General features: G+C 37.0%; 1 protein-coding gene across 3 annotated transcripts in view; it reads left to right on the plus strand.

Moving 5' to 3' along the window:
• Nucleotides 1-17,424, plus strand: part of Dgk (diacyl glycerol kinase 1) — a 34,930-nt gene that overhangs the window by 1,925 nt on the left and 15,581 nt on the right. The window lies entirely within an intron of this gene.

The raw sequence follows: 17,424 nt of genomic DNA on the forward strand, positions 1-17,424 counted from the left end.
AAATGGTATGAATACTCCATGTGTGAAAACTATCTATTGTGTCAGAAATATTTGGATCTACCCCCAAAATGACTTTTCGGGTCTATCACCCAAATCTCTCTTCAGATATACCCCAAATCACTTTTCAGATATACCCAAATCACTCTTCAGATCTACCTGTTAATGGCGGAGTTTGTCTCCTTAGTTTCACCATAAATAATCGTTGATAAAGTGACGTATAAAAGTAGAGAAACTGAAGTGAAAAATAGCTATTACGTTTCCAAATTGCAAACTGGAGTATTACTCTGATTTTGGTACTTATTTATGGATCTACACCACTAGTATTTCACAATAGCCAACCAACACCCTTTTGTCTTTACACTGCCAAAATTACAAGTGACCTTTATAGGTGTACGACGTTTTTCCCACGACTTAAGACAAAAAGAGCGTGAAAGGCAGTAGCAAAGAGATACGTATTATTTATAAAATGTGTGATATGTCTTAATTCCTTCGTATTGAAAATCGTTAGAACATACACGTAACCATAGAAACTTCCCCAAAAGAGATTCAGGGATATTCTTTCCCCCAAAAAGTTCCTTTTTCCAATAGATTAGGTGTCAGATACGCACCCGAAAATCGACAACGAACCCTAGCTCTCAAATTTGCTATCGTAATTAATTTCCTACGAATTTCCTACACAGATTCATGTTAAAAATAACCAAAATTTCAATATTTCCCACGTGTTTCACTTCTATTCCCGAAGGGATCTTTTCAATTTAGGCTTAAGTTATTCTTGGATCGTCTTCCCACGCCCACAACCATTTCGAGACATTATAGAAGTCCATAATTTAAAAATAAATCAATACGAAAGGTTAGGTATTATTTACTTCTAATAATTTGCATAAATTTGTATGGTTTTTCTGATGTCAGGTGCTTTAAATGGATTCTTTGTATAGTAATAGGTTAAAATAAAGTTGATTTAATGACGGTAGGGTAAAGATAATTAGCATAATCGTGTCATTAGCATCACCGCAAAATTTTTAAGCGCTTACTAAACGTTTAATTCTAGATTTTTAGGTAATAAGGTAGTGGTACAGTCGTAAGTCTTTGTGTGGAATTCTTAATATGTCTGATATCATCGATGTGACACCCACTTGGGAAATTACCTTGTCACTTGACTGCTCTATTAAAGGCGGGGATTATACTCGTATCCTTTTCCACTTATTTCCAGGTTTAAATTGCACGTTTGCGAAGGTTGTTAAATGTACGACAGACAATAAAGAATAAAAGACTACCGGATAGATTGCGAGGAAATGTACTGTACACTTATATAGAGTAGAGACACTCCTTAAAAAGGTTGCGAAAGGCCGGAACATCTACGTCGCTTCGTTATTTCAAAATTTTCCCATTACACTCGTTAATCAATATATTTGAAATAAAATAGGCTTAGAGATAATTTACCTTAAGTTAGTTAATTCCGATTTAAATTTGTAGTACCTTTTCAAGTAAAATTACGTCATTCTAACGAATTGCCATACGATTAAACACGTTTCTTTATTTCAAAATTTTCCCATTACACTCGTTAATCAATATATTTGAAATAAAATAGGCTTAGAGATAATTCCTCATAATACACCTGTAGTTAATTAATTCCTATTTAAATGTAACGAAACAGACTTAATTTCTACCTCTTCAAATAAGATTACGTCGTTCTTACGAATCACCGTACGATCAAACAACATTTAAGTTATGAATTACCTTAAAAAAAAACAGACGTAAAAAAAGAAATCCTAATAAAAAAATTAATATTTTCATTTAGAAATAATTTGCTGAAGGGAAAGCGGAGGAAGGGGTAAGTAATGGTGGTAAGGGGGTGGGGCATCTCAATTTTCATCATCTTCATCTCTAGCAATTTAGTGATGAGATAAAAACGAGGTCGTCTATACTATAGCAAGCTGGAGCTTGTCTCCCGATAGTTTTTGCGGTTGCTAAGGGCAACCAATCCTTTCCCGATCTCTCCCGCCTTTTTCCTCTATCTCGCGGGAAAAGTTTGATTTGCAGCGAGGCAAGGCTACTCCGGAAGATAGCTAGCCATGTTGGTTTAGGACAGGTTTTTTTCTTCTTTTTTTAGGGACAGAGGCCTAACATTAAATTCATCCACTAATGAATGACAGGCCCTTCTTAATATCCTTTTCGATAGCGAGCTAAAGACAACTTAATGGATAGAGAGAGAGTGAAAAAAAAAATTGTTTTTAAAAGTCGGGGTGTTTTTTTCCACTTCAAGTATTTAGTTATCACACCCTAGACGTCAACCTGAACTCCCATTGTATTAAGGTTACGTTAGGGTTAGGTTAGTTTCAGTATGGGGGTCAGATGATTGCCATCTCTAAGCCATTTCTTGTGTAGCCGTTTTTCTTAATGTTGCTCCAATTTATCCGAGAGCATTTGAAAATGCATTTCGTCAAAAGGTTCTAGGAGCAAAAGGGTTGCCTCGTGCGCACTTATCAGTTGTTATCTTACTTCTGATGTTGGATATTATTAAAGATAATGTAAAGGATGCCGCTGAGACTAACTGTTAAGGGTTGCCGTATATTGGGACGTCATTTTGTATCTGTTTCAATTAAAATGGACATCCAAAGTTGATGCTCCGTTATTTTATGTCTATTTATTAAGAGTTTCCTCTCGGCCTAGATATAACCATTTACCCTACCATCCCATTTCATCCCTTTCCCCCCTTTGATGACGTCAATCTATTAATTCACTCAATCTGAACGCTTTGATAAAAATATATATTTGTTTTTGTAACTCATGACCTTCTCAACTACTTTCCTATTATTTCTTTGCTTGCTGCTTTTTTCTACAGCGAGTGAATTTCGCTGTACGTCCAGTAGTAGCATGCTTAAATCATGATTAGAACCTATTAAATTAAATGAAATTGGGATTAAAATGGCCATGGATAAGCTGATTACATCGTGGTTAATCTATGATAATTGATCAAGTCGTTGTGAAACTATGATTAAATTAATTAAATCATGGTTAAACTATGATTAAACTGTGGTTAAAGTGTGATTAAACTGTGGTTAAAGTGTGATTAAACTGATGAAGTCGTGCTTAAACTAGGATCAAATCGTTGTTAAAGTATGATTAAACGATGAAAAGTCAAGGTTAAAGCGGTTAAATTCCAGATTAAACCATGCATGTCTAAATTAAACCATGGTGGCGGGAAAACCACGATTAGACCAAATTAGGATCGAGACAAGATCATAATTAAACCCAGTAAAACTTGATTAGACCGTGACTAGGTCGTCGATTAATTGAAATCGTGATTAAAATAATAAACACTGATTCCATTTATTCAACATTGATCAAGAGGTTAAGTGGCATTTTGCAACGAAATCGAGGAAGTAGAAAGGATTCTTGTCTAACCCGGCCCTAACAAATAATTGAAAATTGCGCCCGAAGGTGTTCAAAGTTTAAACGAACGCAACCACCGGAAGTAGGCCGCGACAAGTAGACAGTTCAAGTGGGGGAGAAGTGAAATCTATCTATATTCGATGATGTTAAAAAGGATATGTCTGCCGTAACTTTTGGGAATAGGTTCTATATCATAAGTTCATAAGATATGTTGGCCATAAGTTTGTCACTGGTTACAAACTGGAGCTTGTCATGAAGTGAGGGAGGTAGGTCATAGATTCGGGGTAAAGCGACGCCTGATGAGGCGCTGTCTAAAGCTATAGTACAGACTAAATAGGAAGATGGACTGCAAAACTAACCGAGTGTAGGACTTCAATTCTTGCTTGTCCATCTCGAATAGCTCTCAGTATGTCTCTAGCATTACGAAGTATAGTAAGTGTCATACTTATGGTACATATCTTATAAACTTTTGATTCTATACTATAGTTTCGCCTTTGACGTATGTTTACCGATATGACAAAGAAGGGAGGGCAAGGAAGACTCTTCCACTTTTCTAACGCTGGTTTCCGGTTGATTTTGATGTATATTTGATCAAGCGAAGACGGGAGGATACGTTGTTGTTATGGTTACCCATAAGTGACGCCAATACAGAAGATACTATATGCTGAAACAGATCTCTGACGAAAGATAACTGCATGGGGGGAAAAAGCGTGATATAGCTTATCAAACGAAACGATGGAAAAAGGCAATTCTGTTATACTCGACTTATTTCTATATACTGCATGATTTTGCACACCAGTTTTTTTCCATCGACCTTTGTTTGTATAATATATTCGAAAGTTCTGCATTATTAATTATTACTGATTTTAATATTATTAACTATTAAAGGTAATTCTGATAAGTCTGGGAAAATTAAGGGGATTATGCTGATATTTTACACGGTCTACATATAAACGGTAATCATTTCCCTGTTACCAGACCCTCAAAACACCAGGGCAACACTGGGAAGCTTGGCTAGAATCAAGAAGTGATATCTAGTTTATTAGGAAGAAGGTATAAGATGCCTAAGTATTCGCGCGCCATAGTTCCAGTCCCCCTTTCAAAATACAAGGGAGGACTTAAAAGGAGGCCGGGCTATTTCGCTACGCTCTCCTCAGTCGGAAAATACGTAATTTTCGTCATTCGCATCGCGCTGACGAGAGTTCTCAAGAACCAATGAGATGCTGGTTGTAATTTAGAGGCGGGAATTAACTCCGGACCTACTATACGTTTGGACTGGAGATAAAGCTAGAAATGTGGCGAATATACCTTCTCCCTAATAAACTAGATATCGCTTCTTGCTAGAATATAATATTTAAACAGTAGCCCATGATGCAGTAGATGAGCGCCTGTTTGTAGCCTTTGTCAGGCGAAATGTACTGATTTCCGAAGTCAAATCAAAAGTCGTAATACTCCTAAAGTTAGTAAGGCTTCAGTTTGCAAGTTATCCGAGCTATCAGTGTTATAAACAGATAGGGGCATGCATGCAGTTGCACCTTTAACGAAATTTTCCCTATACGTTCCTATATATATCTTCTCTTGACCAATCGAATCTGCTTTTTTTTGCGGTGTACGTTTTCGTTCCTATCTAATAAACTCAGCAGGATGGTGACGTCGTAAATTTTTCTCCTTTACGCCCACGCCCGATAGACACTCTACAAATGGTCTACATCCTAGCTCTATCTCACTTTCTCTATCAAGTCCGGTTCGCGCCTTACAATCTGTGCTGGAAAAAAACGTAATCTCATTGGTATACTCAAACGGAAAATTGGGTAGTGTGAATGGGTCTTCTTTCAACCCAATTTAGTTTTTGACGTCACTATCGGCCTTCGAATTTTGATTTTGCCACCACCCCTGCACTAGTAGAATTTTCAAAATTGTATATCTATACCTTCTCTATTAAATTTATTGATATGTGTAGAGTTCTTTTTTAAAGTCGCTTCTATCAACAGATTCTCTCCTCCACTCCAGGTTTTCATCAAATTTACGAAAATCAAATTGAAATATCAAAGTCAATAAACGAAAACGAAAACAAGGAGAAATAATGCTATAGGATATGAGAGTTGAATCTTATAATCCAATGCAATACGATTTGTGAAAAATCTTTTACTTTTACAAAAGTATCCAACGAGAAATTGTTCGTTTATGTTTAAAATAAAACAGCGCCGTTATATCCATTGGGCATGATGGGCACTGGCCCAGGAGCAGTGCCCGGAAACCTGCAATGATGTAAGACGCCACTGCAACAAATATTTATGAGCAAATCAACGTTAAACACCATTTTGATCTCAAATAATTGGTCTGAAATATTGTTATTAAGGGATTCAATTCAAATTTGTTCCCCAAAAGGGTTCACTCCAAAGATGATATTATTCATGACTCAGGAAAGCATCGGTGTTTACAAGGGAGATGACTTAAGGGGTGGTGGGGTCAAGTCACCTTCGGCGGACACGGGGTACTTACTATACACTTATTGAGTAGGATGGCCGACATGTGTCGCACTCTCTCTAACTTCATCGCACAGTATAGCTTGGTTTACTTCACCAAACTCCCGACATTGGATGTTAATTAAATATATATTATTGAATAGGTCAAGACATCTCTTAGAAACAGTCTTAGCGACAATATAACCTTTGAAACCGACTCTAACGTAACGCATAGCTCCCTTTTGCTCCCAATAGTATTCATTCATTTTCATAACATCTTATTTGCAACGATGTTTCCGAAAGGCTGCTAGAAAAATTTCCAATAGAATTGGTTTATGGTTGATGGTCCAAGACCTCAACACCGGATGTTTTTGGCTTCTGATTTACGGGTCAGATATCCCGATGGCTTCTCTTTCTAAAAAAGACACCCCAAAAACTAGCGGAGGGAATTGGGATAGGACACTTCAACGACTATATTATATATCATGGGTCCCCCCACCCAAGAAAAGGGACTCTAGGTCCTCATCCATTTATCAGATAGTGTACGCATTAGGCTTAGCTGCTAACCGGAAGTTGAGGTTCCCAAAATATCCGATATGATGGTGCCTTGAATTGTTTAACCATGGTTTACAGCTGCCTAGAGTTCGGTTGGAATATATACTTTACTTATCCCGGTTAGGCCCGGTTAGGTAACCGGAGAACGGCTATGAATTTGGAGATATGATATAGCAATTTTGACCAAGGTTAGCCCATGGTTAGGCGGTTTACATTGATCTTATAAATCCTAAAGGGGGCAGAAAAACTGGACAGGCGTTTTTTCCATACAAAAAAGGGTATGCCGGAGCAATAGATGGTTAGGATTGTAGTATATCAAGGTCTTTCAGGGCTGTTCACAGGTAACCACGAGGGAGGGTGATAAAAATGTATTCCCCTAAACTCACTGCATATTCCCTCGTCTCTAAAAATTACTTATCGACTGGTCCTCTTTGGATTTACCGAGTTCATTATAGTTACTCGCATCTGAAGATTACCAGAGTTCTTTGAAGAAAAGTCATGGTTACTGAATTCCACTCTGAATTTATCGGAAAAGAAGTCCAAAACCTTTCCAGGAAATCAGGCTAAAATTGTCAACTGGAACTTATTTTTTGTGCCGATGGATAAAAATGTTTTGAGGCTTTGATCCCGGACGAAATATCTCATCCCAGGGATCGAGGTAGCTAGGCCTTGGACGTTTCGAATTCCTTCCCTTTCACCTTTTGCTGGTAATAAGGAAATTGGAGAATCTTTCCCCGATGCGTTCCCCCAACCCCAAAACCCAACAGAAGTGAGTAAACTCCCAAAAGTTACAATTCGTCTTTGAAATCGTGGGTGAAATTTCATACCCTGAATTTCTTGATAACTTCTAAACGCGACGACTTTAATTTACTTCTGTCTCAGCGGATGCAACCAAAAACTCGTCACTCTCAATTTCCCCAAAGGGTAGAGCTTCCCTGCAATCCCAAACCCTACCTTGACTAAAAGCGAGGTTACAGCGGCACTGAAAAGGGTATGCTAAGGCACTACTCACTCGTTAAGGGACCTTCCAAGCCCTTTTCGTTAAAACTCCGAGTAATTAGCCAAAGGGAATAATCGAATACTTACTTAGCTAGCTACTCCTCCACTACCACCCACCCTGAAACTAAAGGAAAAATACGAAAACATCCCTGGATTAATTTGGTTTTCCTTTACCTTGGAAAAATATTAAATTAATTTTGTTTGTGAAATTCATGCGCTGTTGTATCTAACTCGTTCATTGTAATTAGCTCGTAATTTGTTAGTTCAGAAAGGAGAGAAATATTTTGTCTTTTGTTTGAAAGATGGATGGTTCAATTCCATCAAGACGTCACGTGTTTCTACTAACTTACTTTAGATATCAGATAGTGTGTCCGGTTTCGGGTTAGGAATAGTTGGGGACGCCCCAATGGCGTTGCCGTTACCTCTGACCTTTCGCGAGCGCTCCAAATGTAGCAAGACGGCGAGCCAGCTTTGGTCAGAAACTCTGGGATTTTCTAGATGCCTTTCCTCCCTCCACGCTCTCTCTCTCTCTCTCTGGAAGAGAAAGGCACGTGTTTCTCTCTTATCGACCGTTTTAAGGGGAAAGCCTTAGTCGGATCCTCTTCCACCATCTCAACCGCTCTCGCGCTTCCCACCCGCGAGAGACATATCCGCGTGTCCTAAAATTTTAACCATCCTGCAATTTCCTCGTGCACTTTTGCCAATTCCATCTTTTTTAGAAATTATTCTTCACAATCTGATTGTAAGAATTTGGATTTAGGAACTGTGCTATTCTTTGAGCAACTTGATTTGCACCAATTTTTTAATTAAAGAAGATTTTGGGAGCTAACCAAGGCGCTCAATAGCTACAACAAATTCAAGCGGATGTAGCGAAGAACTTGTAGCTAGTTAGCGGGCAAGACAGTGAGGTTTTGAGAGAAGGTATAGGCTAATCAGAAGGGAATAAGAAGATAAGGGAGTGATTGGGTACAGGATTGTAACGTGAGTCCGACTAATCTCAAAAATACACAGTTTTCTAGTGATTTTTGTTGCATTTCAAGGCGCTCAATGACTATAATACGTGTATAAGGGTGGAATTTTGTGAAAAATCGCTTCTTTTTGTGTTGAAAATGATGAATTTGAGAGAAATAAGCTTAGATCATTATTTTTCCCCAAAATATATGGATTTTATTGGTTTTTCGGTTTGGGGGCGGTCTCGACCTCTTACATTACATTATATCCACTCTATATAAGATCTTTCTTTGCAAAAGGTTAAAGTTGAAATTTACCCGAACAACACCCTTATGTCCTTTAAGAGGCTAAGCCTAACTCTCTATTTATAGTCCCTGAAACCGAAGAAGACGTCTTTTTTTTTCCTTTTCATATTCTAAAGATTGTAAAACAAAAAAACTGTCCGAAAAGGTCATCTTTAAATAGTTAGGGCCTAATTTTAGGCTTAAGTTAAATAGACGGCTAAAAATACGCTTAATCTCAGATGCTAAGCCTAACTGTTATTGTGTAAATTAGGGTTAGCTAAATATAAAAACAAAATTAACAGATGGAACATTTGATCCCCTCTTTTTTTTAATCAGATCAGCGTTAGGAAATTTAAATTTTTATCAAAACAAAACCGAGGCTTAGTATATTAGTATGACGGTGCAGAATACGCGCTCAGTTAAGCCATGAACTGGCTTCCCTGATTGTTAATGATCTTCCCCGTACCATATACTAGCGCCATTAATTCCCTAGTTCCCCGGAACGACTAACATCGTTAAAAATAAAAGAGAGTAAGAGAGAGAGAGAGCAGGGGGACAACCCCCAGCTTGTATGCAGAGGGAGCAGTTTTCAGTTTTCCAAAAGATTATGCTAAATTAATTAACATAATTAATTACTGACGTCGTCGTAGTTCGAGGAAAGGGGGGGAAGCGAGAGGCTGAGTTACTAAACCTTTCCGTGTTAATTTTGACTTTACCGTGCACGAGGTTAAGGGTGTTAATTTAGCGAGAGTTTTAATAAAATCCCCACATAGCTTTAGTTAAAATTAAGTTGTAGGAATTAGTAATAGCTTCCTTGTACGCTCGCGAATTATCAAACTAATAGAAAATGTCTAATTTCGCATACTATATCGAAACATCTGAAATTTGATATACTATTTTACATTTTTCATGGGTATTTGAAGGGATTGCCATAGATATCAGAAAATGTTGAGTGTAAATATATCCGAGATTAACCTGTATATGCATTTGCTGTTGGTATTGGTCAACCCTCTGCTCTTCTTCCGTACGTCCTTCTAGTCGCAGTTATCTATATAAATCTAAGTCCTAACTGACTGATTGATAATCAATGCCCAGCCCAAACCGCTTGCCCTAGAAGGCTGAAAATTTGCAGGAACGTTACTCATAAGTAGTAGGCGCGTACTAAGAAAGATTTTTCCAATCCGCCACCATCTTAAAAAATGGCGCCCAGAAATGTAAAAATATATTCTCTATGCAAAAAAGTCCGGGCGTTTCAACCTATTTCGCAAATACTTAGTACACTGGTTTCCTTTAACCTTTAGACGGGCTGAATGGTCTTTTGGGTTCGATTTGTTGCCATCTTTTTAAATGGCGGCCAAAAACTTAAAAACCCTTCTTTATGGAATAATGTCCGCATGAAAAGTAATAAAAAATGTCCCGACGGGCTGACGGGCAACGCCGAGTGCCTTCGCTCCTAGGGTGCTACAAAAATATTAGTCATCAGTAAAATGGAAGTTCTTATTACACGCGAGCGACGCCGAGGGTAACAGCTAGTATTAACATATTTCTAATATCCATTGAGAAATTGGTTTTGAAATTAGGCTTAAGTGTACGATTCTAAAGCCAATATTGACTTTATTAACTATTAGAGCTATACGAAGCGAACGGGGAAGTTTTGGAACTGAGGTTTCAAATGTCACTTCATTTTAGGCCCGATTATTTGATGTTGGTTTCTCTTTTAAACCCCCAAAACGCGACGGAAGTATTTATTCCTTTGCATCAAATCATACGAGCATGAATTCCCATAGTGATTACGGTTCTTCCTACCAAACCTTATTTTACTCCAAAGACGAAATTAATCAGACTTCACCAATACCTTTGGTTTTGTGGCAAAGTTAGATTGAAATAAACTTATATAATGAGGAGAGGAAACTCCCGCTTGAGGAAGCCAACTAAATCTGATCATGAAAAGAAAGGAGGGTGTTTTGATGATGGAGACCGTATGATGACAGCTAGTAAATCCCCTAAGGCTAAACTTTTACATCGTTAATTTCAATTTAACTCCGAAGCAGTATCGATGGTAATAACCTACAAGTTTAGTCTAAACTCTTCGTTGTAGGTTTGATTGATTTTTGTAACGAATATCGTTCAGATTCTCCTTTCATTTTATTGAATTTATTTTCCAAACTTTCAGCTTTTTTTTCAAATTAAACTTAAACTTCCTATTTCTCCCTATTCACGGAATTCTGGAAATAAATAATAAATAGTTACCAAGTCTCTTTTCAATTTAAGATTGAAACCTTAAAATAGCCCAGGCAAAGGTTAAAGGGTATAGACACTAATCACGTGACATTCCCTGTCAGTTGTCAAAGCTCGCGAAATTTATAAATTGAAGTGATATTTATGTATTCGCAAATCACTTGATTTTAATCATTTGTTTTTGTTAAAGCGTGCCAAATTTAAATGGAAGAAAAATTCAAAAACAAAGGCTTAACCATTTTTTTTCAAACAACGGGCTTTTTCCAATTTGTACAAAATTAGATTAGGGTATTTGAAATAAGCTGGTTTTTATTTCAAAAGAGGCTTTAATATGAGATATCTTTTTAAAAGCCTTAAAATGTTGGTAACGTCCATTTAAAAAAAGGGGCTTTGTTACTTTTTACCTCTCCGAGTGACGTATGTCACGGAGAGGTTCTAATTTCGACGTGTCTGTCTGTCTGTCCGTCTGTCTGTCTGTCCGTTGTTACACCCACGTGACCGCGTTCGCAGTTTCCAAATCGGAGCAAACGTGTATTCAATTTCCAGACCGCATTTACAGTCCCAGAAATTGTATTCCACTTACAGGCTATTACTCCATTACCTGTCTAACAACTCTGTTCATTTGTCCACCCCACATGGACACCAGTCTGAACTTACTGGCTTCTAAACACTACCATCTTCTAGTCTTTCGCCCATTCCACATGGACACCAGTCTGTACTTACTGGCTTCTAATCACCACCGTCATCTGCTTTATGTCCATTCCACATGGACACCAGTCTGTACACCTCGCTTCTAACACCACCATCTTCTGGTCTTTGTTTTTGTCCATCCCACGTGGACACCAGTCTGTACACCTGGCTTCTAACACCACCATCTTCTGGTCTTTGTTTTTGTCCATCCCACGTGGACACCAGTCTGTACACCTGGCTTCTAACACCACCATCATCCTTAAGGTTAAGACATACGCGGCGATCGGCTAGGGTTACGAGAAACGTCTAGCCTTCCAATGGAGGGGTCTTCCTCCAAGGTTCACGCAATTGCGATGTTCTTATCTACAGCTGCGATTCGAATCCTTTATATACTACCTATTTGGGTAAGGCGAAACAACAGTCATATCCTTCAATTCAAAGGTCAATATTAGTCAAGTCTCTCAAGGTTGTTTAATTATTCTTTTTTAAAACGATGTAACGCTCAATAAGGCGAACAACTAACGAAGAAAATATTAAATATTAATTATATTTATTTTAATATTTAAGATAATCTCTTTTCTCAATTCAAAATTAATACGGAAAGAGTTAAAAAGCAGTCCACTTTTTTGTCTGTGTGTGTCTGTCCGTTGTCACACTAGTGCGCCGAGTTAGCAGTTCGCTTTGTTTTGATGTGTTAAGAAATCCTACAGAACCTTAATATTCACTTTTTCCATAATATAAAGTGAATATGTGGAAATCTTTTTCGTAATTACGATGCATTTAGTACTTTTGTAGCTTTAAAGCTCTGTTTCATTTTGATATTCCAACGATGTTTTTTAATATTATTATTTGAAATTTCTGTTTATATATTACTTAAGCTATACTACATCTGTATATAGAATAATCCTTGGTTTAGTTATTTCACGAAGAAATCTATGGCCTGGATTCTGTCGGGTATATCAAGTTTGATCCGCAATAGGCTTAGTGAACCAAAGAGTAAATAATTGAGACCTGAGGTGGAGTAAACTTTGGGTTTTGATTATCGTGTCTGTAATGAAGGGACATTAACGGTTCAGAGTGAGCCGAAAGTTAAATACACGTTTAAATAATCATATTTAGATATTATAATAGAAGAAAGCATCATGGTAGCAATTAGATCAGTGAATGGGCTAATCGTTATCAGGTTAGTGATATGCATCAGAGAATAAAATTTAACATAGAACTTATATATTCTTTGAAAGTAATGATTTGAAACCTAGGATTAGCGGATGATTATATATTTTGACAATGTAGAGAAAACTATTCATTGACTTAAGCCTCGTTAGACAAAACAAAGCGAAGAAATGTTGCTCTAGTATTTCTTTATTGAGTCGTATACTAGTCTTTTCCCCGACTCGGAGAGGTATTATTTTGGTTTTCCCAACTTGTTAAGGTTCGAGATAAACCAATCACTCAGCAGCTAGGCTCTTTAAGGGAGGGCCCGTGCCTTTTAAAAAGAGTCGTCGGGACATGGGGACAAGACAGCTCTCAATGAGATCAGTTAATGTCTATGTTTTATTCATTGGATTCCATCGTGAACAACTCCATTAGCCCTAAAAGCAGCCAAGGACTAAGGGTTTCGTTGTCCCGGGCAACCGACCAATCAGAAGCCCGGGACCAAGACCCTGGATGGATTCTGCTAATAGCCAACAGGGAATAAAGGCCTCTACATAGATATCGTCATCTATGCATCTATTGTTTCCTTTATTTATTTGTCCCTTTACTGGTATACTGTCCGAATCGTGTTATTTTAGATGTCTATGCTAATACCAGGAGTTTAGGACACTAAAGTCACGTGTCCTAAATAAGGATTTACAGACGTGAGGTGTGTCTTACACACGCTATATCTCACTCTTAATGAGACGCTATAGCCTTTCCCTATTTACCTCGCGACTCATTTAACAGGGTTAAGAATAAGTTACGGAGAGCGTTATTGTCACTTGGATTTAAAAGGCCTTTCTTTCGGCTGAAAGTGTCCTTAGGACGTTTTTGTATGCCACATTTTTCTTTCTTTATTAAATCTTTCCACGAGAAAAATAGACCAAAAACACGTGTCAAAAAACGTGACTTTATATCACTTACTTTAACATTAAATTCGGCCACACAATATATAGTGTGTAAACAAGTGTTGCCAGTCATTTGAGAGTGCAAATCAACCGTTATCTACAACAGATACTGATAAGTTTGTAGTATTCAGTTCGATTCAGTGATGAATCAGTTTCCAAACCTGCATGCAGGAGATGCTCTAACTAATAACAAATTATTGGCAACCCTGAAGCATGGTTTTCTCTAGACCCCTTGTGCGCATGATCATCAAAAGATATGATTTGGGTATTTCGTAGTCCAACTCACGTTCGTATCGGTATAAACTATATCGGCCAAACTGAGAAAGATGAAAGGTCAAACAATTTTGACCCCGAAAGGTTTTGGGAATACAAATGATTGCTAAAATTCTACGACTGTACGATCGAGTGGAACATTCGGAGAAAATACGATATATATATGTAGAAAACGCTTTTAAAAAGACCGGAAGGATTCCTTTTGGTAACCCAGGGGGAGGGGGGGGGAAGACGAATGACGTCAGAGAAAAGAAGGCTATTTATTTTTTTAAACTTTAAGGCTTGATATAACATTGGCAAACGTCTCACGATTTCTTCTCTCTTTTTTCCGAAACACCACCCTCCTCTTTCCGAGTGATAAAACACACTTCCTTCACTTTAAACGCCTACTTTAGCGCCTTCTAAGCCTAACTCGGGCCTTGGTTTACCCTTTTGCAGTCTGCCTTCTCTTCTCTTAGGAGTTAGGCCTAGTTTCTTTTTTTTGTACAGTATGTTTGAAGCAATTTCCAAGTGATAGCCTGTCACGCGCTGGAATATATTAATCCGCTTATTTGATGGTCTCCTTCGTTCACGTCTTAAAGATTAATACAACCAAAGGCGAAGGATGAAGAAAGTATTAGTAACACGTTCTATCCCCTGTTCAATTCTGTATTAAGGGTTTTAAAATGAACGCCCGAGGAACTGCCGAAACTCTGATAACATACTAGACCCTAGCTCGTTTCGAGTTGAATTCCCCACCGCGAATTTTTGTCCTTGTTTGTTATCAACGGGGTTTATATAAAGTTAGTTCGCTTTGTGCTTTTTTTCGGGAGAGTATTAAATATATTCATAGAAATGTGTTTTACTTTTGGAGAAAAGTTTCTCTGAAACATTGTGGCCAAATTTCCGGGAAATGAAACTTTTAGATTGACTCTAGATTCCGAAAGTTAGATTTAACTTTAAATTGAATTTTATATTACGTTATTCAAACTTGTTAGTTATAAGAATCATAAAATAGATTGTATTAAACTCATTTTCTAGCATAGCATCTATACTTAACATCAGGAATTTTTAAGCGGACATAGACTACATAGCATAAGTTCATAAGATATGTTCATCATAAGTTTGTCACTGGTAACTTAGAAACTGGAGCTTGTCATGAAGTGAGTGAGGTAGGTCATAGATTCGAGGTAAAGCGATGCCTGGTGAGGCGCTGTCAAAGGCTTAGTAATGCAGACTAAATAGAAAGTTGGATGCAATGCAAAACCGAGTGACGTCAGGGGCTGAGGATTTCTACAATCTCCTCGCTCCCCCCCTTTAATTCAAGCAGAAAGGCCCAGAAGAAATCTATAATTTATTCCTGTTAAGTTTGATTTCTTAAAAAGTACAAACTCTTCATTTTATTTAATTCAAAATAAGCTAATTATTTAAAACGCTTTAAAATTCGCGAATAAAACTAATTTATGTTCCTTGTAAATTTAAAGCACTTAAAAATTTTTCCTTTTTATTCTCTATTTATTTACTTTTCATTTTTTAACTATATTTAATTTAGTCTCGTTTTATTTTGCCCGAAGAACGCGCAACATGAACTTCTTTTAAATCCCATTTGAATCAAGAATGAATTTTACTTTCAAAATAAATTTATCTCCAAGAAATAAAAACTAAATTTGCATATTACGTTTTTGAGTCGGAGAATAATGAAACAGTATGGAAAGGATCACGCTTACCGTTATTGAAAATTGTAGAGGGGTAACGCGACAACTGGGTGAAAGTCATTTGGGTGACGACGATTGGGAGAGAGAGCTTCAATTTGGAGTGCCGATTGAAAATTGGGTCTCCGAAAATTATTAGAATTTAAAATAGGGTGACAATGAAACCGACAAAGCGTCAATTGGGTGAATGAATAATAATTTATTTTCTAAAAATACATTCTTCTTAAAAACCATGAAATTTGGATGGTCAAAATTTTAAAAATTAAACATAAGATAACAATTTTTAATTTTTATTTTTTTACCTTTTCGTAGGGTCTGTAGTTTATCATACAGATTTATTTCGTCGGCAGTTCTACATAATACTGATCTGATCTTTTCCACACTGTTTATATTTTTGTTACGTTTTCTCGAGTTAGATTTTCCTCGTAATGTGGTTTATTCCACGCGCTGTTACAGTCTTAAAAGGGATCGGAACTTCCATAGGAGTCCCTTATAAAATATCCCCTTTCTAGTACTGTAACTTACTATAGTTGATGGAAAAATTCCACTCTCGTATTATATCTCCATATTTTCCAGACGAGAAATGTCATGAAAATATTCCCAACAAAAAAAAACAAAAAGACCAACCGTAGTTTGCTACACTGAAAACCCTTACAAGTGTAATAATTTTATTATAAATATATGGGTTTAATATTGCAAATTCAGATTGTCAATTTTATTTCTGCACCGGAATTTTTATCGCTTCGCGGCTCTAACTCGGATCTATGTGTATGTATAATTCCAGATCCTCGCATTTTTTATAATACCCGAAAATCAGGTCTTTTAATGGCTTCTGTTGTTCAAAGTTTTGTAATGAATGGTATCGTTCCCGATTGTAAGCTTTGCTTTTTTTAAAAGCTAAAGTATTTAATATCGTTAGCTTATCTAAACAAAGCAAAAACGTTAATATGTAAAAATATGCCAAGCTTCGCTTATGAACCGCTACACCGTGTCACCGTTCTGAGTTTGATTATACAAAACAATTTTCAGACAAGGAGGATTGATACCATTTACACTGCGGGAGTCCATGCTACTTGGCGGACAAAGTGTATAGTACCAAGTATCCTTGCCTCCTGGTGTAAATGGTATTAATCCTTTTAGTCTGAAAACTAACTATGTATTATTTAATTTTTGTTGTAACGATATGTTTTATGTAAACAAACAAACTGTATAAAACTTTGAAGTACGTCGTGTTATCGCAGAACGGTGTAGTAGTTCCAAAGCGAAGCTTGGCATAATTTTACATATTAATATTTTTGTTAGGATCTAACTTCTTCTTTTGTAGGTAAGTAGACCCCCTCTTTATACGTTTCTGCATAAGTTTATAAGATATGTTCGTTCCATAAGTATGACACTATCGTATATTCAATAGAATATTTTAATTGTTAAACTGGAGACATGCTCTAAAAAAAGTTTGTTTTTGGTAACTTAAAATCAAACATGACCGCCCATGCACTACCAAAGCTAAACCCGTGACGTTTTACGTAAGAACTGACGTCACAACTGAGATACCTCTGTATCAATAGGCCTAAATGCTTCCGTTCAAGGCTTAGAGTATTAATTCCATTCTTATAGTTAGGTTAGGTTAACATACTCGAAGCTCCATTCGATCGAATGAGTTTTTCATCCAACGAAACCGTATTTGACGATTTCAATATCAATAAATGCTTACGTTCAGGGTTTAAAGTTTCGGTTAACATATATACTCGAAGCTCCATTCGATCGAATGGGGGGTTTTTTC

The sequence above is a fragment of the Phalangium opilio genome, unplaced genomic scaffold (genome assembly GCF_054372755.1).
Source record: "Phalangium opilio isolate 3A_F unplaced genomic scaffold, DU_Popi_V2 ptg000082l_1, whole genome shotgun sequence".
In the NCBI taxonomy this organism is placed as follows: domain Eukaryota; kingdom Metazoa; phylum Arthropoda; class Arachnida; order Opiliones; family Phalangiidae; genus Phalangium; species Phalangium opilio.